Source organism: Serinus canaria, chromosome 13 (genome assembly GCF_022539315.1).
Source record: "Serinus canaria isolate serCan28SL12 chromosome 13, serCan2020, whole genome shotgun sequence".
Taxonomy (NCBI): Eukaryota; Metazoa; Chordata; class Aves; order Passeriformes; family Fringillidae; genus Serinus; species Serinus canaria.
The window spans coordinates 8,768,644-8,794,593 of NC_066327.1; the positions used below are offsets into that span (position 1 = coordinate 8,768,644).

The window sequence follows — 25,950 nt, forward strand, 5'->3', positions numbered from 1 at the left end:
GCACTGCTCCCATCTTTCTGCACCTGGTGCACATCCAGTATTTTGGATTAGCCTGGATTAATCACTGGCTGGAAGTTAGAGTTTTCTGCATCCTAACACTGGCACTGAGCTCTGTAGGGGGGGGAGAAAAACTTCTTTTCTGATTATTAAATTGTCCATCTGAAGTTGAAGAGTGTGTTGCAGCTGAAATGCTGATAAAAGCCCTAAATGTGGAGCTTGCTAATACAAAGCTATAGCAGCAATTTAGCTGGTTATCAGGCAGTAAATAAGACTTACCTGCTATTCTTTGATCAACCTTTTTTCTGTTACCAACTGCATGTGTTGACAAATTATGTCACCAAAGAGAAATCCAAGTCTTTGATGAAATAACAGGAAACATGCATGTGCTGGAAGTCTAAAAATTTAAATAAAACTGCTTTAGGATTTTGGATAGCAGTGGTGGATTTGCTCAAGATGCATGAGGAAGGGCTGGGCTGGGCATTGTGGGGCCAGGAGAAGCTGGAGTGGCCTCAAAGTCACCCTGAGCTCCACACAGGTTTTAAACAGTGTTTCCAGAGCACTGGAACTGCAGCCACCAGATGTGACTGATTCTCTTTAGGTCTGTAACAACAAACTGGCAGTTTCTGTGAATGTGTGGAAATGGATGCCTCTTTAGAGGATGGGTGCCTCAAAGAGAGCTGCACTGTGCAGTACCCCATCGTGATAAGCAGCTCTTTAAGGCTGAGATTTGGATCCAGGGCTCTGAGACATGAAATATTATTATTATTAGAATGCTAACAGTGGTGCTTGAAGGGTCCAGTGGAGCTTAGACATGAGTCTTGGTCAAATTCCAGCTTTCTGAACCATTTCCCAGAATATTAGACAGAACTGAAACCAATAGGTTTCCACGGCTGCTTCTTGAAAAACACAGCCAGAGAGCCAAGTGAAAGGAGATACCACAACAAGGGAGAAGTGTGAAGCTGGAAAGCACAGATTTGGACCTGAACTCCCCCAGAGTCTGGAGGCTTTTAGATCCAAATTCTTCATTTGCTCCATCTCAGAATGTGAGGCTGCCCCTTGCAAACCCTCTGCCTTGAACTCTTCCCAAGTGCAGGAGACAGGCTGCAACTCTTCCTGAGGTCAGTTTTTTCTGCTGTAACTGAGCTCTGCAGTCAAAATCTCTAAAAGCTGCTCCTTCCCTAACTGTAGGCATGTGACTGAGATCAGCTTCTGTCAAGTGTGAAAGGTCTCAGACTGTGCCATGCTGGGGTCCAGCTGGCTCAGTCTCTCCCTGTCTCAGAGCATCCAGGAGTTGTGGTGGTGGGCATGTGCACAAAAGCCTGTTCCCCTGGAGTATTTTCTCCCCCCAGATTTGTTAGTCTAATACTTAGGGGGACTGGCTGAAAACTTCATCTTTTCCCAGGCTGTGGATCTGGATGCACAGTTATATTTACCCAGACAGGACTTGGGGCTCTCCTTGGTTGTTGCTGATTTATGAGCATGCAGGATTTCTTCCAGCAGATCCATCAGTTTTGAGTTCACCTCTTCACCTTAATGAACATTAATACACTATGAGATCAGATATGAGGAAGAAATTCTTCCCTGTGAGGGTGATAAAGTGCTGGAAGAGGTTTCCCAGAGAAGCTGTGGCTGCCCCATCCCTGGAAGTGTTCAAGGCCAGGCTGGAGCAACCTGGTCTAGGAGAAAGTGTGGCAGAGGGATTGGAATAAGAGGGGCTCTAAGGTCCTTTCTAGCCTAACCCATTCTATCATGATTAATTAAACAATATTACAGTTGAATTATCCTTTATGTAGTAATATATTCAAATTAATAAGAATTAAGCCCAGGGGAATTAAACAGGAATCTTTCACATATTTTTTCCAGTGGTTCCAGCTCTCACTGATCTGAGTTCTATGAACATTTCCCATGTGAATGGGAGCTACTCTGCCGGAGTAGCACCTCAAATTGACCTTGTCCAGCACATTTTAACCATGGCTGCTCTAGGAGTGAATTCATTTCTCCTTCCCCACTGACTGGCACATGCAGGATGGTCAGGTAGACCCTGCAATTAACAGGGAGAGACTCACAATTCATCTCAATCTCTCTCACATAGAGTGCTCAATAAATGCATTTGATTGCAGCTTTGATGGAGCTGCTGGAGCTCCAGAGGGCTCATGAAATCAGTGTGTTCAGTCAATTTTTAACCTGCAGAAGCAACCAGTAAAAGGTGTGGATCCATTTGTTGGGAAAACAGCTGAATTGGAGAAATGAAACCTCTCACCAGGAACAAATATTGTTTGACAAGGTCAGGGGTAGCAAAATACTTTTCACAGTATTCTTCTACCTGAGGCACCTCCCTTTTGCTGCCAGTGTAACATACAGGAGGGATGATGGTAACAGGGCTGAGGTGGGGACAGCTTTCCCCTGTTCTTTCTTTGCCTCTCATCAGAGCCACCAGCACAGCATGGGGAAAAAACCCTCAATGGGAAGCTCCTTTGCTGCCTTTTTGCTAAATTAACCTGCACGGGGGTGATAGCCATGGAGGAGGAAGGGGTTTAGCCTTTCCAAATCCTTCTGATCCTCAGTTCTGCACGAGTCTTGAGGTTCCTCTCGAATTTTTCACTTGCAGTAAGGGCAGAGGCGTCCATGGGCTCCTTCCAAAGGTCAGGAAGGGTCACTCAGGAAAGCCAACCTGCTGCAGCCCCTTAGGGGAAATACTGGGGGTTTCCAAGCTGGGGAGGCTGCTGACCACCCCTTGGGAGTGGAGGTACAACCAGGTGGAGCTGTGCCCCTGCCTGAGCCTGCACTCCTGCTCCCAGCTCGGGGCTGTGCTGCACAGACTTGCCAGCTGTGGCTGCCCACAGAAACAGGCTCCATAACCTAAAGGGAGGTTTGTGATTCCAGACAAGCCTTGCTGCACCACCTGTGCTGGGGCAGGTCTTTCTCCTCCCCTCTCCTTAGAATTCACCCATTTGTTTTGTCTGCATCTGCTGGATCTGGCAGGAGAGTCTCTGTAAGTCCAAGGAGTAGGAGGTCACAGCTCTGCAGGAATCAAGGACCTTTTTAATTTAGGAAAGGGTTAGAACTGCCATGGGAAGCCTGGGATGGATTTCTTCTAAAGCTTTTTTGTACTATTTGGGTGATGTGAAGAGGACTTGACATAACCTGACTTCATGAGAAAGCCAAGAGACCAGCCCAACTGTGGTAAAATGTCTGTGGTCTCCAAATCTGCCCTAATTTGAACTTGAAAGTGAGCTCCAAAGCCCTGCTGCTCACTTTTGAAACTACAGCCGTCTCCTTGTGCAAGTGAAGTTCAAGCAGTCCCCAGCTTGGAGGCTCTTAGATCCCCATCCCTGTAAAGAATAAACTCTGCCTTCCCACCACCCCTCTCTGCAGGGAAACATCAGTGCCTGTGGATGAAGCTCTGGGAGGATTTTTTTAAGCTTCCCGTAGTTATCTCAAACCTTCATCTCTAAAATGCAAAGGCTTTTATAGCCTTTGTATTCTATTAGTGTAACACTGAATGCCCTGGTTCTTCAGGTATTTATAGCAACTTCTGCAGCTCCCATAATAACTCTTGGTGGCTCAGCACCTCACAACACGATGTCTTGTTATCCCCATTTCACAGATGTGGAAATAGGGCACACAGAAATGAAGTGATTTCTGCAGGATCTCCTATAACCCCCTGCAGTGCCTTGACTGTACCACCACCTTCGTCTGAGTTTCAGCTCAGGTAAGATATTGTGGGCTTCTGCTATTCTCTTCATTTAAGATTATATAAAGAGACATAAATGCTAATTCTAGAGCAATGCCCTGATTTTCAGCAGTTCTGAGGAACCTCAGATGTCTCTGGACTCAATGCAGACATCCAGGAACTCAGAAAATTAGGCTGAGTTTTAGTTGCTTAAATACTTACTGGTGGTGTACTTGCTGGCAGAGCAGGGGATTAAGAGGAGGTGGAGGGTTTGGTTAATTCCTGCAGCTCCCTTGGTCTCAGTCAGGAACTGAGCTGCAGGGGAGCCAGAGCAGGCCCAGTGAAGCAGGGCAGAAGTGGAGTGCAGGGCTCCCCAGGAGCTGTGTGGGCACACATGGGATCAGGGGATGGAGCAGCAAGGCTCTCCCCCTGGCCTGATGAGGCTGCAGGACCCCAAACACATTGCTCTCCCTCCATGCCTCAGTTTCCCCACCCACACATCACGCATGGTGACAGTTCACCACCACATTGAAGTGACATACAGCTGGATCATTTTCCAGCTTGAGTTTCAGGTCTTTGACTATGTGACAAGAGTGTGATGTAGGGGCTGGACTATTTGGATACTTGATAAGCATGATGTTGTTTTGCAAGGTGCTGGCACATTATGGATTAAGTTCTTTGTTCCCTAACGATGGAGCAGCTTTGGAATGCACTGTGCATGCAGGCAGTGAAGGATGACTGTTGGGCAAAGGGCTGGTGTTGGTACAGGAATCTTTCCCTAAGCTGATGGATAAACTGCTGCTGTGGGATGGTTTCATGCATCCAGAGATGTTTCCTTCTTTTTTCTGCACAGCAGACCATCACAAAATTTGTGCATCACCAAAGTCCCTGCTTTGTTTGTGCCATCAGGAACAACTCTGGTTAATCATAGAATCACAGAATGGTTTGGGTGGGAGGGATCTTAAAGATCTTCTAGTTCTACCCCCATGTACTGGGCAGGGAGACTTACACTAGACCAGGTGAAAGATCTAAAGAATGGCACTGGACAGAGCTGGATCAGCAGGTACTCAGCATCACTCCCCATCCTCCTCAAAAGAACTCAAAGCTGAACCTTCAGCTTTTTTGGGGAGAGCTTGCCTTGTCCTGAACCACACTGCACTTGAGACTGTGGGGAAACTCCAGGAAAATGGCTTCTCCCAATAAAACTGTATGAGGACAGCTGTTGGTAAGGTTTTCATTAACCTCGCTCTGGGAATGTCTATTACTTCCAGCCACAGGGTCTGGTACTGCTTGGTACTGAGCACACGTGGAACAAACCCCTCCTGCCCCAAAAGAGCAGCAGTGCAAAGCTGTGCCTGCTCTGGAGCCCTTTGCACAGGACATCAAAGCTCTGCAAACCCCTCCGTGTCAGTGTGCTACACAGATGGAATCTTGGAAAACTGGCAGGTACCAACACAGGACATTTTTAGAAGGATTACATTTGGTGCAGCACAATAGTCCTTTATAGCCAGGGCCTCGATGTGCTGCTGTTCACGATGGCAATTAGCTGGATTAAGTTGCACCAACACAAACAAAGTATTAATGAGACAGTTACAGTAAATGGAATGAGCAGCACTCAGCCTGTGCCAGCTGCAGGGGCACTGTCAGGCATTTGGGATGCAGTGTTTGTGGCACTGGGGAGGATGCTCACAGCCAAGCCATGAACATCCACCTGCTGTGGTGGCCTCTGCTGCTAAATAGAGCAGGATGGGGAACAGCAGCACTGCTGGCATCCCAGCAGGCAGGCTGGTTCCAGCCCCCAAACAGGCAATGACAAACACTTCATCGTGGGAGAGATGGGGGGCTCAGAGGAAAAGGTAAAGCAGCAAGGCTAGAAGTAGGACATAAAATCAGATTACAGCTTTGCTGTGTTTGAATTGCATTGTTTAATTCCAGTTTCTGCTGCTCTAAGACTAGACATCAAATAGAATGATAAAATTATTTGAAACCAAGCTACAAGTCTCAACATCAGAATGCCTATTATACTTATCTGTGACCTTCTCACCATTAAAACCAGCATATTATCATTACTGTACATTTTCAGATTATTATTAGGCTTCTGAACTCTGCTGCAGCTTGATTTATAGAAACTGCTTAGTCACTGGCAGCAGTGCTGTGCTGGGAGTGGGAGAGATGCTCGCTGGTGTTTCAGCACAGGCTCCTGCCAAGAAGCAGACACTGCCCTTGACAGATCATTGAGAGCTGGTGAGCATTTCCCTCTCATGTAAAACTTCTGGAATAGCTGCAAACCAAACCAACCTTCTTCCCTACCAAGAACAGGGGTGAAAAAACTCAAGGCTCAGTTAATGCATCCCCTCCAATCGTTTTGGGCAGGTTTATGTTGTCCTTTGCATGGAAAGTGACCTTCTGTTTTGCTGTGTGCCTTGCTGGGAGCACTGCTCTGGCCTTTGGGGAGGCAGAGCTCCTGTGAAATTGGGATTCAGGCTTTGGAAGGAGCAGTCTGATGGGACAGAAGTTGTCAGCAAAGTGGGAAGGAGCCAGGTTGGGATGGGAGGTGGGGGGCTCAGCAGGTCCAGGCACCAGAGCACTGAGGAGCACATCCAAGATGAAATGTGGAGGAGGGCACCTGTTGCTTCAGGACATTAATGAGAGTGATGTTTCTGGGACCCCATGCAAGGAGCAAACACTCTGAGCACAAGTTGCAGGACAGGCCCTTACATGAAGGGTGTTTTCCCTGGCTTGTACATGCACCAGGGCATAGTAAACGCTAATAATTTACAACCCTCTGAACAAACCAAATTACAGACCTGTTTCTTTTAGTTATTTGCTGAGTAATGACTATGCTGAGCTCTTTATAAAGTGTAGACATAATCAGAGTCCTCAGCCCTGTATGCCCTGAACAGGTAGGGAGTGATGTTCACCACTGCTTCAGTCAAACTTGCATCATCCCCAGGGCTGGCCCTCCAGAGCCCAGCTGCAACTGAATTGAACTGAAAATAAATCAATAGGTATCAAACACTTCCATCCTGATTTGAGGAAATGTTTCAGCAGCATTAATGAAGTGTGCCTGCTTGCAACTTGCTGGTATCCTGGAGATTCAAATCCAACACTTCAAAGAACACACATTGGTTAAGTAGCTTAGTCTTTGGTTCTATTCACACTGGAGTAAACCATTGCCAGATATTTTCAGGGAGCTAACAGGAGAGGAACAATGGCTCTATTTGGCAGAGTCCAGTGGATGAAAAGTATAAAGTCCTAAACTGCTGAAAAGAGTGAAAAATAATGTCTTGGTTCTTCTCTCCTGACTCAATACCTTCATTCTTTTTGACATTTTTTTTTTTATTGCCTTTCTCCTCTAATGCATTGTGGTGACTCATGTGAAAGGTCTGTGATAATGTTCCATTGTGAAGTCACCAGATAACCACTATTCCTGCTCAGGCCCTACACACTTATGTGTGTTTAGAATATAGCCAGAAATGGGCTGACATTAATAGAACAAGGTAAAATAAGAGGTGGAAAGAGCATTTAAAAGCAGGTGCTGAGGAGTCACAGACCCAGAAGACAATGATTTATTCATCTGTTGGAAATCAGAAAGGGCATACAATAATCTGGGAGATACAGAGATATTTCATGCTGGTGCCACAGCAGATCACTTCTGTCTTTCTCTTGTTCAAATAATTGCACTTGCTCACAGATACAATGCTTGAGTCAACATTTTCAGGAACTTTGCAACTCAGGCCCAGAGCATATCTGGCACTTTTTGCTGTCTCAAAGAGCAAATCCCATTCCATGTAGATCCTGCAGATGTGCAGGGCTGAGCTGAGGTTCTGGAGAAGGGACCCTCTGCTTGGTTCAGCCTTGGATTTGGTGTTCAGGAGGGAGGTGCCACCTCCCTAAAGTCTCTGTGCCCAGTTCTGAGTTTTCCAGCTGATTCAGATGCCTGGGTGTTGCTGTAAGGAGCAGAGAGCCTGTTCCCAAGGACTGAACTTTGCTCTCTTACAGGGACAGCTGAGGGCCATATTCCAAGTAGAGACATCATGGCTTTGCCTAATAATAACCCTATTGACTTAGGGCATTTGGGGGCATGAATTCAATAAATTTGTGTTTTACTGAACATAATGGTGGCCAAGTCCCTTCTAGCCAAAGGCCATCCCTTCTGAAGCAATCAGGGCCCGAAATGCAGCAAAATAGAAAATTTATAACTAAAAAATGGAGTGAGGAGTGCTGGTTTGACAATATTGCAGAGTCCTGTCCCAGTCTGCATTCAGTTCTCAGCTATTCTCTGCCTGCAGTCCAATAGTAAAGTCATATTTATTTTCTTGGCTCTGCTGTGTTAATGAAAAAGCCACTTAACAAAACAAATAGAAGGAAGGACATTTGCAACCAATTATGGTATTGCTGATCAGTCACATTGTGCTGGAAATTACACACTAAAGTTCAGCCCAGGCAGCTGATCAATGACCTGGTAGCTTGGCACCAGTGCACGCTATCAACTTAATAAATCAATGTAATTCCAGTCCCTGTGCCAGCATATATATGTGTAGTCAATATGACATCAATATTATATAATGATGGTTAAAACTAATTGCCCAAACACTGAGGTCTCTTATCTGCTGTGCAATCCCACCAGAGCCTGCTCCAGCAGGCAGGGTGGAATTGGGTACTGGCTGTTCCTAAACATACCCCTGGGCATCACTTAAAATCATGGGGTTTAAGCCTTTTATTTTTTGGAAACCACAAGGGAAGTCAGCACTGCAGCATGTCATTCAGGGCTGACCAAATTGCCAGGCAGCTCTCAGCCCCTGGGAGGACGTGGTGTGCACGCCGGGCCCTGGCACGCGCTGCAGGAATGGGCTTTCTCCTTGGTGGCAGATGCACATCTTGGCTGCTTTATGCATGGCTTCCTCTTCTTAATTAGCTCTGACATTTTAGCTGTTGGAATATGGGTTTGGCTTAGGAGTTGAGGCTGAAAACTCTGGGAGTTTTTTATTGGAAATGAAGTTGGGTTTAAGTGCAGGGAGTCTGGGATGCTTCTAACTGTGTTTGAGCTTTGTGGACCAGGGAGCTACAGGAGCTTCTGAGTGTGCTGGGGGTTACTTCCTCCCACACCTGGTACCTCCAGCTTCAGTGCTCTCTGCCCTTGGAGCTCACTCTTGTCACAGAAACTACACAGTTTGTGCTTATAAAAAAACCTGCAATTTATATTAACTAGTTAGAAACAGGTTTTTTAAGGGTATCTGGACTCTGAAGACATCCTAATAGGATTTTTGTAAGTCCCAATCCTCTCCAGCCAAGTGATTTACTCATCTCCCCACCTCTAATGTTTTATACACAATATTCTAGCTGGAACCACAGCAACATCCACTCTGGCACATACACCAAGCCTCTTACTTGGCCATGGCTTCAGCTTTTCTGGGAACACACCTGGCCCTGTGTTATGTGGGACCTGCTGTTTGTCCCACATCATGACAACAGGAAAAGGGACATCTGGGCAGTACAGATCCACCTTGGCACTGGTGTAACTTTGGTTGTGTCCTCCCAGCTCAGCTGCATTTCTCAGATTTATCATGTCCCGGAGTCACTGGAAAGATATGTGAGAGATTTCTATCTCATTCCTCTGTGCTTAATTCTTATTAATTCAAGTGTTTTACTACATAAAGGATATTTTAACTATAATAGTGATTAATCAATCATCAATGAATCATGATGGAATGGTTTGGGTTGGCAGAGACCTTAAAGTACATCCTGTTCTAACCCCTGCCATGGGCCAGGACATCTTCCACTAGATCAGACTGCTCAAGGTCCCATCCAACTTGGCTTTGAACACTTCCAGGGATGGGGCATCCACAGCTTCTCTGGGCAGCCTGTGCCAGGGCCTCACTTCTCTCACAGAGAAGAATTTCTTGTAGTAACCAACCTCTGTCAGTTTGAAGCCATTTCCCCTCGTCCTGACACTCCAGGCCCTTGTCTGATCAGTCTGATCTCCTGTCCCCCTCTGCTCTGTGCCAGTGACAGCTGCAGTTCACTGGTGGCTCTGCTGCACCTCTCCCCCAGGGAATGCTCTGTTATCAGCACATGTTTATATTCTGGGAGCCTGTGCAGGAATTGAGCCATGGCTCTGCAAGGTGCTCTGAAAGAGTGGAGAGGAAAAGGCAATCCCTGCCCTGAGTGTCTTCTGTTCTGCAGGCACCAGGAGACAAGGGGGTACACAGCACATGCACACACACAAAATATATATGTGTGTGTGTGTGTATATATATATGTGGCAATGACTTTTCTTTGGTAGCATAATTTGCTTTGGCTAATGCTTAGCTGAGAGCAGAGAGAGGGAGCAAGGAAAGGAGGGAAGAAAATCCTGATTCATGTTGCCCAGCCACAGCTGAAGCTAGGTTTGGCTGGGATTTTGGCAGAAGTGAGCTGTGAGGATAGTTTTGAAGGAGGAGAAAGGAGTGGCTCTTCAGATTTTATCAGGATGGTTTTCCCAGGCTTAAAAGAAAGCTGGGCAGAATGTGAGTCTGAGCTTTGGGAAGGAGCTGACAGCAGGATTACAGAGCCTGGTGGGGCAAAGGTTGCAGGCTGGCCATGTGTAGGTAGGTTGTTGGTTCAGCCAGGTAAGAGGAGATGTGCAAAGGTAACAAGAATAAAGACTAGAAGGCAAGAAGCTCGTAAATTATGTAACTGAAGGACTGGTATGGTTGTGGAGTGAATTGATGTGGCCTTGAGGGTAGCTGCTGAACCTGAAGTTTGTAATAACTGATGTAAGAAGAGAGAGGCTTGGAGGAGATTATTTTAAAAAATAAAGTTTTAGACATGATAAAAAGAGAGAATTTGAGACACAGATCCAAGAAATCCAGCCTGGTAGCACTTCAGTGAGAAGGAAATGGAGGAAAAAAGGAGGATGGCAGAAAACAACCTATTCCTGACTGAGTGGGGGGGTGTGTGTGTGGGGGGGGGAACACTGACTGGGCTGCTCTATAGATCTCTTGCAGTCTTTTTGAGTTATTTGGTACTCCCCCAATTTATTTTTTGATTAATGGATTTTTTTTAATATTGTAACTGATCCTGGTAACTTACCCAGTGTCACAAAACATTGGTGACTGTGGGTGTACCCAGCCTGGCTCTTCCTCATGGGACACCAGCTTCACACCAGCTTGGTTTCTTTTGATATTTCCAGAAGTTCATAGCAGAAAAATACTCTGAGAAAATTTTGTCTTGTGGTGGTTTATCCTTTATAACTCTGGCCATCACTCAAATAAAAAATGGCAGCGGTCTGTGGAAAAAAAGAAAAATAATTGAAAAATTGATTCTTACTTATGTTTTTCCAAACCACCAGAGCAGTTTACCATTTCTGGGAAAAGATGCAATCAGGCACCATTTCCCTTAATGTCAGAATGCAGAATAGTGCTTAGATAAATTTTTCAAAGAAGACACTTTTATATTTGTGCTGTCAAATGGAGAAGATAGTCAGCTTTTTCTTTCTCTTACCTTAAATATTTACATCTAGAAACATTAAGTAGATTTGTTTACCTTCCTTAGTGTGCTTGGTTTGGAAAAAGAATAGGATTTTACATTGATTTTTTTTTTTGTATGTTTGTGTTGGAGTTTAAAACCAGAATGTAGAGCAGTTGGAAATGGTTTGGGGGATTTATCAGTTACACTTGGAGAGCATCATATCTCAGTCTGGTACAATGGGAAGAAGGTGTGAAATCCTGGATCCATCAGCAGCAATCCTTCCTTCAGTTTTCATGACCTTTATTAGATAAGAATAATAGAATAACTTGTACTCTTTCAAAGTTTCTCCAAAATAAGTGACTTCTTTGTGACCATCTCCAAATTGGAAGCTGCCTGACTCTGAGTTCCCAACCACAGCAGCAACACCTGTGTGGTTGTGTGGAGAAACCTTTGTCACAGCCTTGGCTCGGGGTTTGCACGAGGAGACCCCAAACTCCTCCTGCAGCTGGGCTGGGCTGGGGGAGCAGAGCTGCTCCTGATCTCTGGCAGATGTGGATCACACCTGGGCTGGTGTGGCCGTGCTGAGGAGGAGGGAGCAGCTCTGTGTGCTCGAGGCATCACCTCCTCCTGAGAGCTCTCCCAGGGGCAGCTGTGCAGCCAGGAGCTCTCCGAGGCTGGCAGGAGCCTCTGGACCTGCCCCCACGTGCTGTGACAGACATTTCCTCTCCACAGATGGCTGGAGGGGGAGTGACAAGGAAGCTGAAGTGATGCAGTCCCAGACTCTGGCCCCCACCAAAAGATGCAGCTCCCGAGGCTCCAATTTGAGCAGTGGACCCCCAGCTCTGCAGGAGCACTCTCTGCTGAGACACACAGCCCCAAAGGAGCCCTGTGCCTGCCCTTGCTCCCGGGTGGCTGGCACAGACGGGCATCTCCAGCAGCCTGAATTCCAGCTCCTGGCTCTGCCATCCCGCTGGCTGGCAGCAGCACATTTGCACGAGGAGCCGGTGGGTGAGTAATACCTGCCTCTGCAGCCAGCAAATCCTGCAAACACCCTGTGGTAAACCTGCTGCTGCTCAGGGAAGGGAGGATGCACTTTACTCTGAAAGCAGAGGATGAAAGGCTCTGTGGCAACGGCTTCTCTTTGAAAGGGCTGAGCCCAATCCTCTGCAGAAGCAACTGTTTATTATCAGAATCTCTGATCTCCAGAGCATTAATGCCCCTGCCTGCACACACTGCAGCCTCGCTGCCTTCTGCCGAGTGTCTCGGTCTCACTTCAGCAATGCTGCTGCTAATTGCAATAAAATAGTGGATTGAAGGGATTCACCTGCTTCAGTCACCATCAGGTAGGCTCAGGATGGTGCACAGTGACAGCAACAGCCTGAAATGGCTGCATTTGCCCAGTTCCTAAGCTACAGGTGTGCAGCCAGGCAGACCTGTGCCTGTCAGCACAGAACTGTCTAAAAATTAACCAGATTTGCACCTTCCCTATCTGTCTGCAGATAAGAGTGTTATCTCAGAGACAGGCAGGGGATATTGCTGATAGACTGAACCTGGGTGCTGGGGAACTCCTGACTTTGACCTTGGCACTTATATCACTGGGGCAAAATTCTGCATGCTTCTGTTTGCTTACATGGAGATAAGGATACTGGTCTCTGGATTAAAAGTGTCATTAAGGAGGCACATTATGATTATAATTATTATTTTACAAGCTGGCAGGGCTGCTGCTGAGGTTCTTCAAGGAGTGTGTGCCTTTGCAAAAGGCTGGAAGAAACTGTACAGGAGGATTTTCTCATACACAAGCTGAGGAAAAGGATTATCTGTGAAACAGCTAACAGTTTTTATTTACTGTGAAAATCTGAGTCTCACTCTCAATTTCCCATCAAGATAAAATGCAGGCATTTGGTTAAAATGGTAACTTAATGCTCCAGAGGTTTAATTACCACCACTCTATAATCAAAATCAACACAGAGTGCAAGCTGTAGCTCCCAACTCCAACAAGAAATGCAGCTTCCCACAAAGCAGTCAATAAAAAGAAGATATATAGCATGTGCTTGGATTTTGTGGTCCTTCCCACAGCTGAACTTGCAAATCTGCTATTGCTAATGGTTTTCTTTCAAACCTCAGGTTCTCCCTTAGCTTTTATCAAGCTCCAGAGCCCCCTATTTCTACATTTTCACTTTCTCTGTGTATAATATCTATATGCAAGGTATTGAATTAAGGGAATTTGCAGCACTGGAAGTTAAATTTCAATTTTTTTCCCCTGTACCAACAGAAAGCACTGAACTAATATCCATAATGGTTATTATTGAAACTTTATAAGGGCCTTGGTTGGAAAAAGTGTCATGAAAGCAGGGATGTCTTCTGGGCTGAGGCTGGAGTGATCCCTGGCATGCATCTCCACAGATCAAATGATCCATCCTCCTCCATTGCAGTTCCTGGTGCTTTTCTTTAAGGACTTCAGGACTTCTGGGTCATAGATCCAGCCTGGGTCTTGCTTAGGACAGATTTCCCTCTGCAAGTTGAGATTTCTTTTCTCCAGTGCATTTGCAGAATGGGGCCATGGTGCAGTGCCAAGTGATGATCCCTGTGAAAATTGCACATGCTCTGTATTTTGTCTGTTCCCTTGCAAGTCGGGTTTCTTGTGAGCAAAGCTTTTACCTGTCCTGCAGCCACGCCCCTGCCAGGCAGCAGGGCAAAGGTGTCCAGCACAGGTACTGCTAACCAAGCAGTCCTCTGCCCTCTGCCAGGGGCTGAGCCCTGAATTCACATCCTGGGATGCTCCCAGATGCTGCAGTAGCAAGCACAGAAGTTGCTCTCCAAGAAAACCTTTGCTGTGGTTTGTGCCCTCTAAGCAAGGGTTAATTTTCCTCCTCATCAGCCCCCCCCAAAAAGCAGCACATTTTGTGAGCTGCTCCTACCGACTTGTGGAAATAGGAGATACCCTATTAGCAATCCCTGTCCAAACAGTGTTGGACTGGTTAGTGCCAGCACTTTCCATCCAGCACTAGTATTTGTTTTTCCATGCTCTTAATCTTAGAAATTGAATTGAGTCTGATAAAAGTGACTTCCTGAATATTGCATAACAGTTTACGTCTGTCAGGAGGGAAGACAAACAGACCTGACCTTGAACTTGAAAAGTTTCCTCCCAGCAGGTAAAAGCTTCCAAAAGTCTGAGCAGAGGCTCCTTGTCTCCTCACTGTCCTGGGACAGCAATGAAGCTTCCCTGGCAGCCATTCCCCCCATAAAAAAAGCTCTGTAAAATGGTTTGGATCCTCCTCTGGGACCTGAGAATCCCCCGGAAAGAGCCGCAGCAGGAAGGCAGCTTCATGTTCTTGCTCCAAAAAGGAGGCAGAGGAGAAATCCTGTCCATATCTGGCAGGGTTTAGCCTCCAGGGATTAATTAAAGGCTTTTTCAGTTTTTCTTTCAAACCTCACAACATTCATCCCCGCCTCACTGAATAGGGAAAAGGGAGAGGCATTTTCTCTGGTGAAGCACCAGCCTGTTTCAATTTTCAGTTTTACATTGCAGTAAATGCTTTTCCTAAGGGAATACCACAGGAAGGGCAAGCTTTGGCTTCTCACCATTGGAGCATTACGTCATTAAAACGAGCTGGAAATCTGAGCAGCGGGCAAAACAAATTCCCTAAACTTAAAAATTCCCCATTTCCCTGGTGCTCCTGTCCCTCTGCCCTGCCCACAGGCAAGGCAGGTGGATGTGCTGGCAGAGCCAGCGTGGGATGGGGACCAGTCGACTGAGGAGTGGGTGATGATGCTACAGGAGCAGGGAGGTGTCCTGCATCTTCTGAGCTGCTGGCACTGCTGGGGTTGGGACTAAAGGAGCTCTGGGGCAGCCAAATCCTTTCTTCTTTGACACAGGCTTTTGGTGGTGGCTGCAGTGGGGGGAGAAGTGGCTCTCAGGACTCCCTGTGAAAGATTTGGGGTCTTTTGCACAGCTTTCCCACTACCAGAAAAGCGCGGGGCTTGGGAGACTCTGGGTTTTGGGCAGTATCCCGAGGAAGCACCACAGCTCCCAGCCCAGCCCATCCCAAGTGTGTGCATGGTGCCCTGCAGAGCTCCCAGCTGTGCCCTGCAGTGTGTGTTTTCTGACCCCATTACCTATTCCAGTTTGGTTTTCAGCTGCTTAGGCTTGATTATTTTAAACCCCTCTATCTGATTATCAGCAGCCCAGCCGGGCCAGATATGGGGATTCTGGGGATCCCCGGCAGTGTTGCAGAAGGATCATTTGCCTCTCATTCATGCTTCTGAGGGCGCTGGTCAGCTGAGAGGGCAGGGGGAAGAGTTACAGGGATTTTCCAAACGGGGGAAGGCAGCTCCCCGGGCAGCCCCTGTGCCACAGCCTGATGAATCTCAAACTTTGCAGGCAGGATTCAGTACCTTGCTGGATCTCAAACTTTGCAGGCAGGATTCAGTACCTTGCTGGATCTCAGACTTTGCTGCAGGATTCAGTACCTTGCAGCCGTGGGCATGTGGGATCCCTAGCACCCCCAGGAGATCTCGGTGCTGGGCACCACAGCACACACCAACCCACACTGGCATTGGCAGGATGCTTCTGGAAGCAGAGCAGCCCAGGGACACACTGGCATGGCAGGGCACAGCAGATCGGTACCCAAACCAGGCATCCCCGTGCAACCTTTCCAGAGCTGCCTTGCTCTTGTTTTTCGGCTTCCTATTGTTGTCCTAGAGCTGTTTCCCTCCTCCTCCCCCCAGCAGGATGAAGAAGCCTCCAGCTGGCCTAGGAGGCTTATCAGCTCTGTCTGGCTGGGTGTTAACAGTTTATTTGCATAAGTACCTGTCCCCGTCATATGCCGCTTGCCTTTGTGACTCACTGGAGCTGTTTATTTTTCCTCCAGCAGCCAGGCTCGCGGCTGCTGCTCCCTGAGGTATGCCAGGGCAGATGCCACCACCCCAGGGCGTGCCTGGCACACGTGGGGCAGGAGCTCACCCTCGCTGGTTCACCCGCTCCTCCTGCCCTGCGGGACCAGCTAGGAAATTAAATGTGTAACTGGTCGGGTCCTGATTTCTCCTGGCTGTCAAGATAAAATTAAACTGACCCCCCCCCCCCTTCCCCCACATTTCACACCTCAGCAGCTGTCCCTGGCTGGGGAGAGCAAGGCTTCACCTGGGACCACAGTCCCAGCTCCTGCTGCAGGGAAGGGTGATGGGTAGCTGCCTCCTCCCTGCCGACAGCACTCATTGGAAGGGACCCACAGTAACCATCGAGTCCAATTCCTGGCCCTGCACAGGACAATCCCAGAAATCCCACCATGTGCCTGAGGGTGTCGTCCTAAGGGAATTTAGACATTGTCCAGATGCTCCTGGAGCTCTGTCAGGCTTGGTGCTGTGACCATTACCTGGGGAGCCTGTTCCTGTTCGTGACCACCCTCTGGGTGAAGAACCTTTTCCTGATATCTTTATTTTACAGAGCTGAGACCCTTAAAGCATTTTCTGAACTCAGGTTTCGGCTCCAAAGGCAGAGGCAGTGTAACCTGCCAGACAAACTCTTGGGGCTGTGCTAAAGCAAGCACTGTGGAGCTCTGCTCCAAGTGTTGGTGGTGACCGTGGAGTCACCTCCTCAGCCAGAGACAAGCGATCTTGTTTCTGCTCATTAGCTCTGAAAGGTTTTTCCATCCATAATAAGAAAGTCATTAATGTTAAACTTCCACTGCCAGGTAGGATTGATTTGAAGATTACAACCACTGTAAAGGGGGGATGCATCACTTATAGAATGTGTTAAAGCCCTGGTGTGCAGGAATTGTTGCTTCAAAGGTTGCCTGTCATCTGTGGAACTCACCAAAGCTCATCCATGGAGCTCAGACAGATGTGGGACCGCTCAGCAGCCTGGAAGGGGTAGCAAAGAGTGGCTACTTTCAAAGGGAAAAGATAAATTCAAATCGGTATCATCCTCTACAGAAGGGCTGTTATCCTGTCCTAGGAGACAGAATTAGTGATCTAACATGTCTCCATGCTCTTGTTGCTGTGATATTTTATTAATATTGTGCATAGCCCAGAGGTCCTCAGTGTTCACAGACGGGAAATGCTCAGTGTGGGACTCCCTTCTCCAAGGAGCTACCAAGACTGACATCTTCTCCTGAATGTGGCCCAGAAACCTGGGTGCAGGTCTGTGATGTGTTCTGCTGATATGTTCTGCTTCCCCTCCGTGGCTGATGTGTCAGTGAATCAGCTGTCCATCCATCCATCCATCCATCCATCCATCCATCCATCCATCCATCCATCCATCCATCCATCCATCCATCCATCCATCCATCCATCCATCCATCCATCCATCCATCCACCCACCCATCCACTTGGATGTAAAAGTTATTTTAGGCATATATCATTCATCATATAAAAAGCTTCTGACATTGAGCTGTGCAGGTGTGTGTTGCTCCTCTGACTGGGAGATGGGGATGGATGGATGGATGGATGATGGATGGATGGATGGATGGATGGATGGATGGATGGATGGATGGATGATGGATGGATGGATGGATGGATGGATGGATGGATGGATGGATGGATGGATGGATGGATGGATGGATGGGTGGAGGAATCTGGTGAGCAGAAAGAGGGATTTGGCTCAGCTCAGCACATCCAGCCTCAGCTCTGCCTGTGTGATGTTACAGGGCAGACCAAAGTGTGTGAGAAAGAAGTGAGCATGGCAAGGCAGATAACCAGTAATTTGCTATGAGTATGATTATGGAAGAGGACCAGTGGATTTGGTTCGTCCAAAGAAAAATGCAGAGAGAGAAAACAGAAAGAAGCAACCAATACACTGTGTGAACCATTCAAAAAGTGGTTAAAGGAGCAGAACCACAGAAAGATAAATTCATGAAGCCAGGAGAGTGCTGCAGAAATCTCATTATAAACATCATGTTAAGTTGTAGATCAAGAAATCCCCGACTTTCCATCTTTATCTCTTCTCCTTAAATGCATTAGCAGCTGACTTGTCCTTCTGGCTACTCTCAGGTCTTTCTGAGATGTAGTTTCCCATTCCATGTGCTTCCCTCATCCAGGCTGGGTTTGCTGCATGGCAACACTGATGGAGTGTCCATGTCAGCCCCACTATGGCTAAAACCAACCCTGTAAGCAAAGCTTCATAATTTTATTTATGACTTTTGGATGAGATAATGGTTTTCCACTTCGAAAAGAAAGCTCACTACTTCAACATTTATTTTCTATAAATGCCATGGCATTTATATTGCAACAGGAGACTATTCAGTGACATTATCTGATAAATATCGTGTTATACAGCTGCAATTTACAATGCATATATTTTTAACGGTGCTTCTAAGCTAAATTAAATGCTTCTAAAATATGGTGCTCAAAGAAAACAAATGTCTGTTCTAGCAATTTTGTTTTTCAGGGTGCACTATTTTTTTAAAACCAGATACCATCTTCATCCTGTCAGGCAGTAAATTATGCACTTGCACTTTCATAAACTCTCCCCTTGGGAACTTAGTCAATGAAATGGAAATGTCTTTTTCACACCCTCCAACTCCAGAGAAATACACGGGAATAGCCAACTTGGTTATAAACTGAATGTCTAGAGGGATTCCACATAAAATGTGGATTAATGCAGTCCTGATGCATATATTGTTTAGCATATGTACCATTCACTCAAATGGTGCATTGAGGTGTGACTGGGATCATTAATGTTTCCCTTTTTTTTTCTGAACTGGGAGAGTAATTGCATGTTCTCTTGTGGGATCTGCAGGTACAGAGACACTCACTGGCACTGGACTGTGAACCTCCCTCCCAAGCCAGGACACCTGCAGGAGGAGGAAAGCTCTGCTGGCCTGTTCAGGGAGTAAAGCACGACAGCATTTACACCTCAGTTGGTCTTTCCTGTGTTGTGGGGTGGGATTGGGCAGGACAAGGGCTTCCAATGGGGTGTCCTGCCTGTGGGACAGCCCTTCACGAGGAGCAGCAGAGCTACTGAGGCAGCTGAATTCGATGTTCCTTGTAGGTCCCTTCCAAATGAATTATTTAAATCTACTTCTGTTGTCACCATCCATCACCCAGAACCACAGAGTTTTGCCTGTAGCAGTCAAATGCCTTCATATGAAGCCCTGTGTGGTCCAAGGAGTTGTGTTATCCCCTACCACATCACATGTGGAGAGTGTGAGAAGCCAGCAAAAAGGCAGTAAGGAAAGGGAGCCAGGAAGGGATTTGAAGGGAGTCTGCTGAGATGCCCAGGGATCCCTCAGAAGCAGGAGGAGCTACAGCAGCTCTCCTGAGCCAGGAAGGGCACTGAAGCTGTTCACCTGACTACTGATGGTCCTCATTTTCCCTAATCTACTCTTGAGAGCCCTCTAAAAGCCCCAGCTCTTCACTCTGGGGAACACATGAAATGTGAGATGTATTAGATGTGTTCAGCAATGGCAGCAAACTTAGAGAAAACAGGAAAATCAACAGCAACAACAACAAAAAAGGTACCTTGAAATTTGGCAGAAAAAAATGCAGTGCAAACCCCACAAGAACGTGAGTATCTTTGCACAAAGCCACTTATGGATGCATTCCTTAAAGGTAATCCCTTCAGACAGTGTGAGGCTGCCATTCTTTGAAAGATATTAAAGCAGCTGTTGCTAGAACACAGAGAATTACTGAGCTATCTGTCAAGGGATGGACATTTGTAATGCTATATCTACCTTTTTTTGTTTTTAATTTACAGTTTATTTTGATACCAAATTTCCAGCTAGTGAAGGTAATTGAGACTGCAAACAAAATCTCACTATCCACTGATCTGCCAAATCAAATTTTTTCTCCTGTAAGTATAGTGCTTTTCCTTAGCTTCAGAGAGGAAAAGAATTATGCAGAATGAATGAGAAAGAAAAGGGGTTAGTTTAGGAAGGGATTAGTTTATATAATGACCATAGCAGCCATCTCTCTGTTTATCTGTCATAGTTCATTCCCAAAGATGTGAATTATTATCATTGTAATTTAGAACAGAGCTTGTCCATTTTCCTTCTGCTGCATCTGCTTACCACTCTCCAAATTAACACATATTTTAATAAAAATTAAATATCCTGACTATAGCTGGGATATTGGATGACCCCAGCTGGGATATGGATGCAGTAAGATTCTTATCATCTTTGTGTTGCCCTTCTGGAATGACTCTGCACTGCCCTAGTCCTCCAAAGGAATTAAAGTAGCCATGAGGCTATTTTGATGACTTTTGGCTACCAGAGACCTCAAAAGAGGACATCTAAGGCAGTAAATCAGTAGCTGTGTGTCTCCTGTGCTGTTTTCAAGTTGTGTGGTGTTTCTGAGGGGTGTCTAGGAGCTCTCTGTCACTGGAGCATCTCCCTGCTCCATGATGTCCTCCCACACCAGCACTGGGGCTGGGTGGGTGTCACAGCAGGAATGGGCAAAGGGAGCTGAGCTTCCCTCGTGGCCTTTTCCCTAGTCAATGTCAGAAAACAGAATAGTTCTAAAGATCTTTAAAATGACATTGGATTTTTGCTCTCCTTGGGGACTACTTGCACTCCCATGCACCACTCCCACCTGTCTGGTTCTCCTGTACTATGGTAATCAAATTTGATGCCAGCATGGCAACTGGGCTTTCCTCCTTCTCTCTCCTGTCTGCACTGAGATTTTCACTGGTCTCAGCTCTTACAGAGAGGTGTTTTTCAATCTAAGTGTTGAAGAGTAACTATTTCATATGCTTGTTCTCCTGAAGTTGCTTTAACAATTTTGTAGCTCCAAGGTGAGCCAATTCACCCCTAAAATTCAGGTATTCACACCTCATCACTCCAGCAGGATGCTCCTCCAAGGTGGGAAAGCAGCCCTGAGGTGACAGCTCTGCAGCACTTTGGGGGACTCAGGGTAAGTGATGGCATTTAACTCTGCAGAACTCACAGAAAACTCACAGAGACTCTGTCCTTCACTTCTAAACATCTGTTAATTCTACTTGTGTGCTCATCATCGAAAGGCTGCCTATATTTTTCCTTTCAGGTTTGTGAAAATAAGCACCACTGAATGAAGATGAAAGAGAAACGTTGCTGGTTTCTTCTCTGGAGATCGTATTTCTTACTTGTTGCATAACTGCTTATTTTAGCATCAATCAGCCAAGCCTTTGTTGTGCAGACAATTCTGTCCTTTTAAAGGATTTGTGCAGTATTGTTTCTTCCAAAATGCTTTTTTTTTGTTGTTTTTATTATTAGATTTATTTCCTCTCTTAGCAAATGCCAACTGACAACACCCTGCAACACCCTGTCAGAGCTCTTCATAAGTGTTACATAAATGTCATACTATGTAAACTGAGTGTTGTATATAACATATACATGACCTTTCTGGAGAGCTATCCATCAGGTGCTCTGTGTGTCACGCTTATGCATTTGTACACAAACTGTGTTTAAGTGTGCATATATGGTAGCCAAAATCTCTTAAGGGGAGAACCCAAAAGCAGAAATGTCCGAAGTCTTGTCAGTGCAACTTCATCTACACACATTTGCTGAAGCAGAACAAGACTTCAGTTGCATGTCCAGATACTCTTTTCCTTCTGCATGGCTGTGTGTGCAGTGAGGTGGTCAGCAAGGGGCTCAGCAATGCCTATTGTTCAGCACATGAGCCTAGGCAGAGCACATCATCCGGAGCATTATTCACATGTCTGACCACTTTTGGATTTCACAGCAGTAGAAAATACAGCTCCGATATTTCTCCACGCAGTTTTCAAAGCAGAGCAAGGTGCTCATGTTCTGGATGGTAAAAATCTACTGAGGTTGCAACCAGGCATGCTGTGGACCTGCCATGCCCTGCCGTGACCTTCTTTAGAGGTGTACTCCAGAAATCCTGGAGAAATGACCCAGAGGGTGGTAAGGCTGTAGCATGCTGCCCAGGACCAGAGCAGGGACCTGCAGGTTCCTCAAAAGAGAGAATTATTAATTTCCTCATGGCTTTTTCTATAGCGCTTCCCACCAGACTGCCTCAGTGCTTCAGCACCTTCATTAATCCTCCCCAAGCACTCATTCTGAAGATGGGTCAGAGTGACACATGGATGGATTAAGGTCAATTTTGACTAATTCAGGGTACTCCATCTGAAAAGCATAACGTCTGCGGTTTCAGAGCATTTAACATGATACAGCACTTCATACATGCAAGCACAGCACCCACTGCTTCCAGCTGCACAAAGATGGATGTCAGCAATTCAGGCTAAAGGCTTCCAGCCACGCACCACAGTGTGGGCAATACAGCCATCAGCAGCCAAAAGTTTGGGTTAATGACTTGTAGTGTTACACAGCCTGTGGCAAGGACACGAAAGAATCTGCTTCTTTAGGAGAGTTCTGTCCTTTTGTCACAGTCTGCCTGGGTCCTGCAGCCCTGGCATCTGCTCCTTGGGCAGTCTTTGGTTATGGAGGTAAGATGGCCAAAATTTGTTTCCTTTTTGACTTACAGAGCAGGTCCGTGCTGTGCAGGTGTCACAGAGAAATCAGATTGTGACAGTGTAACTAAGAATTGCATTAGAGTATGTGTGCACAAGAAAATCTCCAGAAATTGGTATGGAATGCCTCACTTTGGACACCTCTCATGTCTGGACCAGGTAACACAGTGACCTTCACAACATCCCTTAAGGCAGACTGTGCTGTAGATGAGGTGGGATCTGTAGGTGAAGTCCTGTCAGGGTATGAAAGACAGGGGCTGTGCTCATGAATCCCATTGCTCTTGTGATCCAAGGAAACGCTTTTTAGTCAGTAGCTGATGTTTCCTGCTCCCTGGGGGCTGCTGAGAGGGCTCTGAGCACCTGAAGCAGCAGGTGCCCCAAGAGCAGCATTTTGAGAGATTTCAGCTGCCAGAACTGGGCATGTTTATTGCTGTGTGGTGAACTGCTCTTCAAAACACAGTAACACGACTAATTTGGGTGGATTTATCTAAAAGCCCATAAAAGGCTGCTTCATGCCAAATTTCAAGACCTTATTTCCAGTGTTAGCCCTAAGAACCACAGCAAGCAAGAATGACCAAAGTGATGCTCTTCCCCTACTCTGCTTTCATCCTTGGAAGTGCCAAAGGACTTGGAACGTTTGGAAAACATCCAACACAGACTGCCAAGGCAGAAAGTTACAGCCTAATTCATTCAAGTTTGGTAATTTATAACAAGCCACAACAGGGATGTAAGTTGGGGAGCATCTGGCTATTGTAGCTCTGGTTCCTAATGGTTTATAATTGGTAAATCACAGTTTTAGGGCTGACCAGCTTAATGAATCGAAAGAGATGATGGCAGATTGTCACTGAAAGAGTCTTTACCTTGAATTTTAATCTTCTGCAGCAATGGTTTAAAACAGTGCAAGCCAACTTCTGTAGGGCCCCTGGGAGTTGGGGTAGATGTATGCTGTACATCCAATTATTATTATTATTATTTTAATTTAAGAAGCCGTTTCCATCCCGAAAGCACTGCTGTCGTTGTTTTTAATCCTGTGTTAAACAGCTGGCAACAGGCAGCCCTGAGCCACCCAGAGCCCAAAGCACTCGTGTGGGGATCGCGCAGCAGGGTCACCCCGCGCGGAGAGCGCGGCAGCCGCGCCGCTCCGCACCTCTCCGCGGAAACTCTGCGAAGTTTTTTTGGGGGAACACGCACATGCACACACACGCACGGGCCGGGGGGGGCTCTTGTGTTGCGGTCGCATCCCCAGCCCCGCCGTTCCTCGCCCCTCCGGAGCGACCGCGGTGCCGGCGCGGAGGCTCCGCGTCGTCCCCCCCCCGCCCCCCCGCGGTTCCCACGCCCCGCGGCCGCGGAACTTCGCTACGCGGGTGCGGGAGGGAGGGAGCAGCTCCGCACCGCGGCCCCCGCCCGCCCCGCGATGGGCAAGAGCCGTCTTTTTGACGCAGGAGAAATGGCAAATTTTAAGTACGTCATTAATATGGCGCCAAAACCCTTTTTTTTTTTTTTTTTTAAGTATAAGCTTATTTTTTTTTTAATTTATTTATTTTTTTTTAAGGTTGGCGAAGCCGCCCCGTGTACGCGTGTGCACAGCGCGGAGAGGGGGAGCGGGCGGGGGGGCGGAGAGCGTGAGTGTGTGCGAGTGTGAGTGCGTGTGCAGGGCCGGGCTGCGGGGCGCCGGGGCTGCGGGCGAGCGGCGCTGGGGCTCCGGGCAGCGCCATGGGGCCCCGGCGGCCGGCGGGGGGGTGACGCGGGGCGGGCGGCGGCGGCGGCGGCGCGGCCCGCGATGGGACCCGCGCTCCCCGCACCTGGCCCTGCCGCGGCGCCCGGGGAGGGGAAAAGGCAAAGAAATTGAAGATTTGGGGCGGCCGAGGCGGGGGGGGGGGTGGGTGGGGGGGGTGGAAGCACCGCCACCATTATCCGTCCCCGCTCCGAAAGTCGCTTCCCCGCCTCCCTGCCGGAGCCGGAGCCCGGGCGGCGGCGGGGCGCGGAGCGCCGGAGGAAGTGCGGGGTGAAAAAGAAAGAGAAACAGGCGGGCAGGGCTCGCCCGGCCGCGGCGGAGCGGCCATCTCGGCTGGGAGCGGGACCGCATCCATGGAGTTACCGGGCGGGCGCTCCTAAGGAGGGCCCGGGCGGCGCGGCCCTGGCAATGACACCGGATTGAGCCGCCGAGGGGGCTCTCCCGGCCAGGGACTGCGGGAGCATCCCCCGCCCCCGCCTCCTCCCGCCTGTCACCCCAGAGACCGGCGCAACTCCGGGCGGACACTCCTGGCCAAGGTAAAGGCTCGGCGGGGTGGCGGCGGGAGCGGGCTGGGTTTGCAGCGGATGGTTATTTTGCAGCTCCCCCTGCTTTTGCTGTATATATGTCTTTTTTTTTTTTATTTATTTTTTTTCCCTCCCTCCCCCGGCTGCCGGGCGGGGGATGTGCAGCATTCCCGGGGCGGATGGCGCACGGTGGTCACTCTCCTTTGAAAGTGCGGGAGGGAGGCGGCGGGGACGTAAACAAGAACTTTTCAAGGCTCGGTTCGCCGCTTCGCCCCTTTATTCCCCGAATTAATGACTGCGGCAGAGGCCCCGCGCCCTGCCCTGCCCGCCGGGAGAGGAGGGGACGCCCCGGCGCCCCGCGGGGCTCGGGCGGGCAGCGGGGGCTCGGCGGACGGCAGCGCGGGCCGGGCAGCGCGGCCGGGAGCGGAGGGGCCGCGGGCGCGGAGCGCTGCGCGGGGCCGGGATGGCGGTGCCCGGGGGCGTGGCGGCTGCCGGCTCCCGCCTGCCCTCCCCTTCCTCCCCCCTTCCCTCCCCACCGCGGGGCTTTCCCCGCCGCCTTCCCCCGCCGCACCGCGCCGCTGGGTCCCGGGGCTGCCGAGCCCGGAGGCTCCGCCGCTCCCCCCCCATGGCATCACCCGCGCTCGGAAACATCCCCTTGTCCCCCCGGGCCGCCCCTCCTTCTCTTCCTGGCCACCTGCCCCCTCCTCGGGCTCCCTCCTGCATCCTTCGGGGAAGCCGGCGGCGCCCCCGCCGCGCTCCTGCCCCTTCCCCACCTGCCGAGCCGCTTCCCAGCCGGGATGCGGGGCTGGGAGCGCCCCCCCGGCTGCCCCGCGCCCGGGGTGGGAGCAGCGAGCTGGAAGTTGGGAAGCGCTGTAAAGGCGGGAGGCTGCTGGATTGTCAACCTCGATCGCAATTAGGGGAAAATGAATTTCTCTCTCTCTCCATACCTATACATTTTGAGCGCTTTTTGAGTGGGAAGAGAAGGATGGCATGGCATTCACAGGGAAAATTCTCAGTGCCTTTCTCAACCCCCACAGTGAAAATTGTTTTGAAGGGCTGAAGCCAGGACCCTCCGACCGCTTGGACAGTTCTAAGAGGAGGTTTTGCTTGGGGGGGGGAAAAAACCAATTATCTGATCTCAGCCTTCTCCCCAGGGGTAAGGAGC

The 25,950-nt window shown here is 48.4% G+C and overlaps 1 protein-coding gene and 1 long non-coding RNA gene across 6 annotated transcripts in view; both read left to right on the forward strand.

Moving 5' to 3' along the window:
- The first annotated feature begins 3,606 nt into the window (after positions 1–3,606).
- On the forward strand, positions 3,607–23,750 carry LOC108962253 (uncharacterized). 2 transcript variants are annotated; one of them, XR_001990766.3, is made up of 4 exons: positions 3,607–3,712; positions 11,858–12,133; positions 18,861–20,971; positions 21,101–23,750. It is a non-coding gene; the product is annotated as an uncharacterized LOC108962253 (long non-coding RNA). The 2 variants fall into 2 exon arrangements; XR_007778776.1 differs by lacking the exon at positions 3,607–3,712 and adding an exon at positions 10,039–10,263.
- Positions 23,751–23,855: 105 nt separating this feature from the next.
- The window catches only part of JADE2 (jade family PHD finger 2), a 74,327-nt gene continuing 72,232 nt past the window's right edge, over positions 23,856–25,950 (forward strand). For 3 of the 4 annotated variants that reach the window (XM_030229239.2, XM_030229237.2, XM_030229241.2), the window contains exon 1: positions 24,414–24,797. The gene's annotated coding sequence lies outside the window, so the exon portion shown is untranslated. Of the gene's footprint in view, positions 23,988–24,413; positions 24,798–25,950 lie in introns of those variants that run through there. The other variant, XM_030229240.2, reaches the window with a different exon arrangement.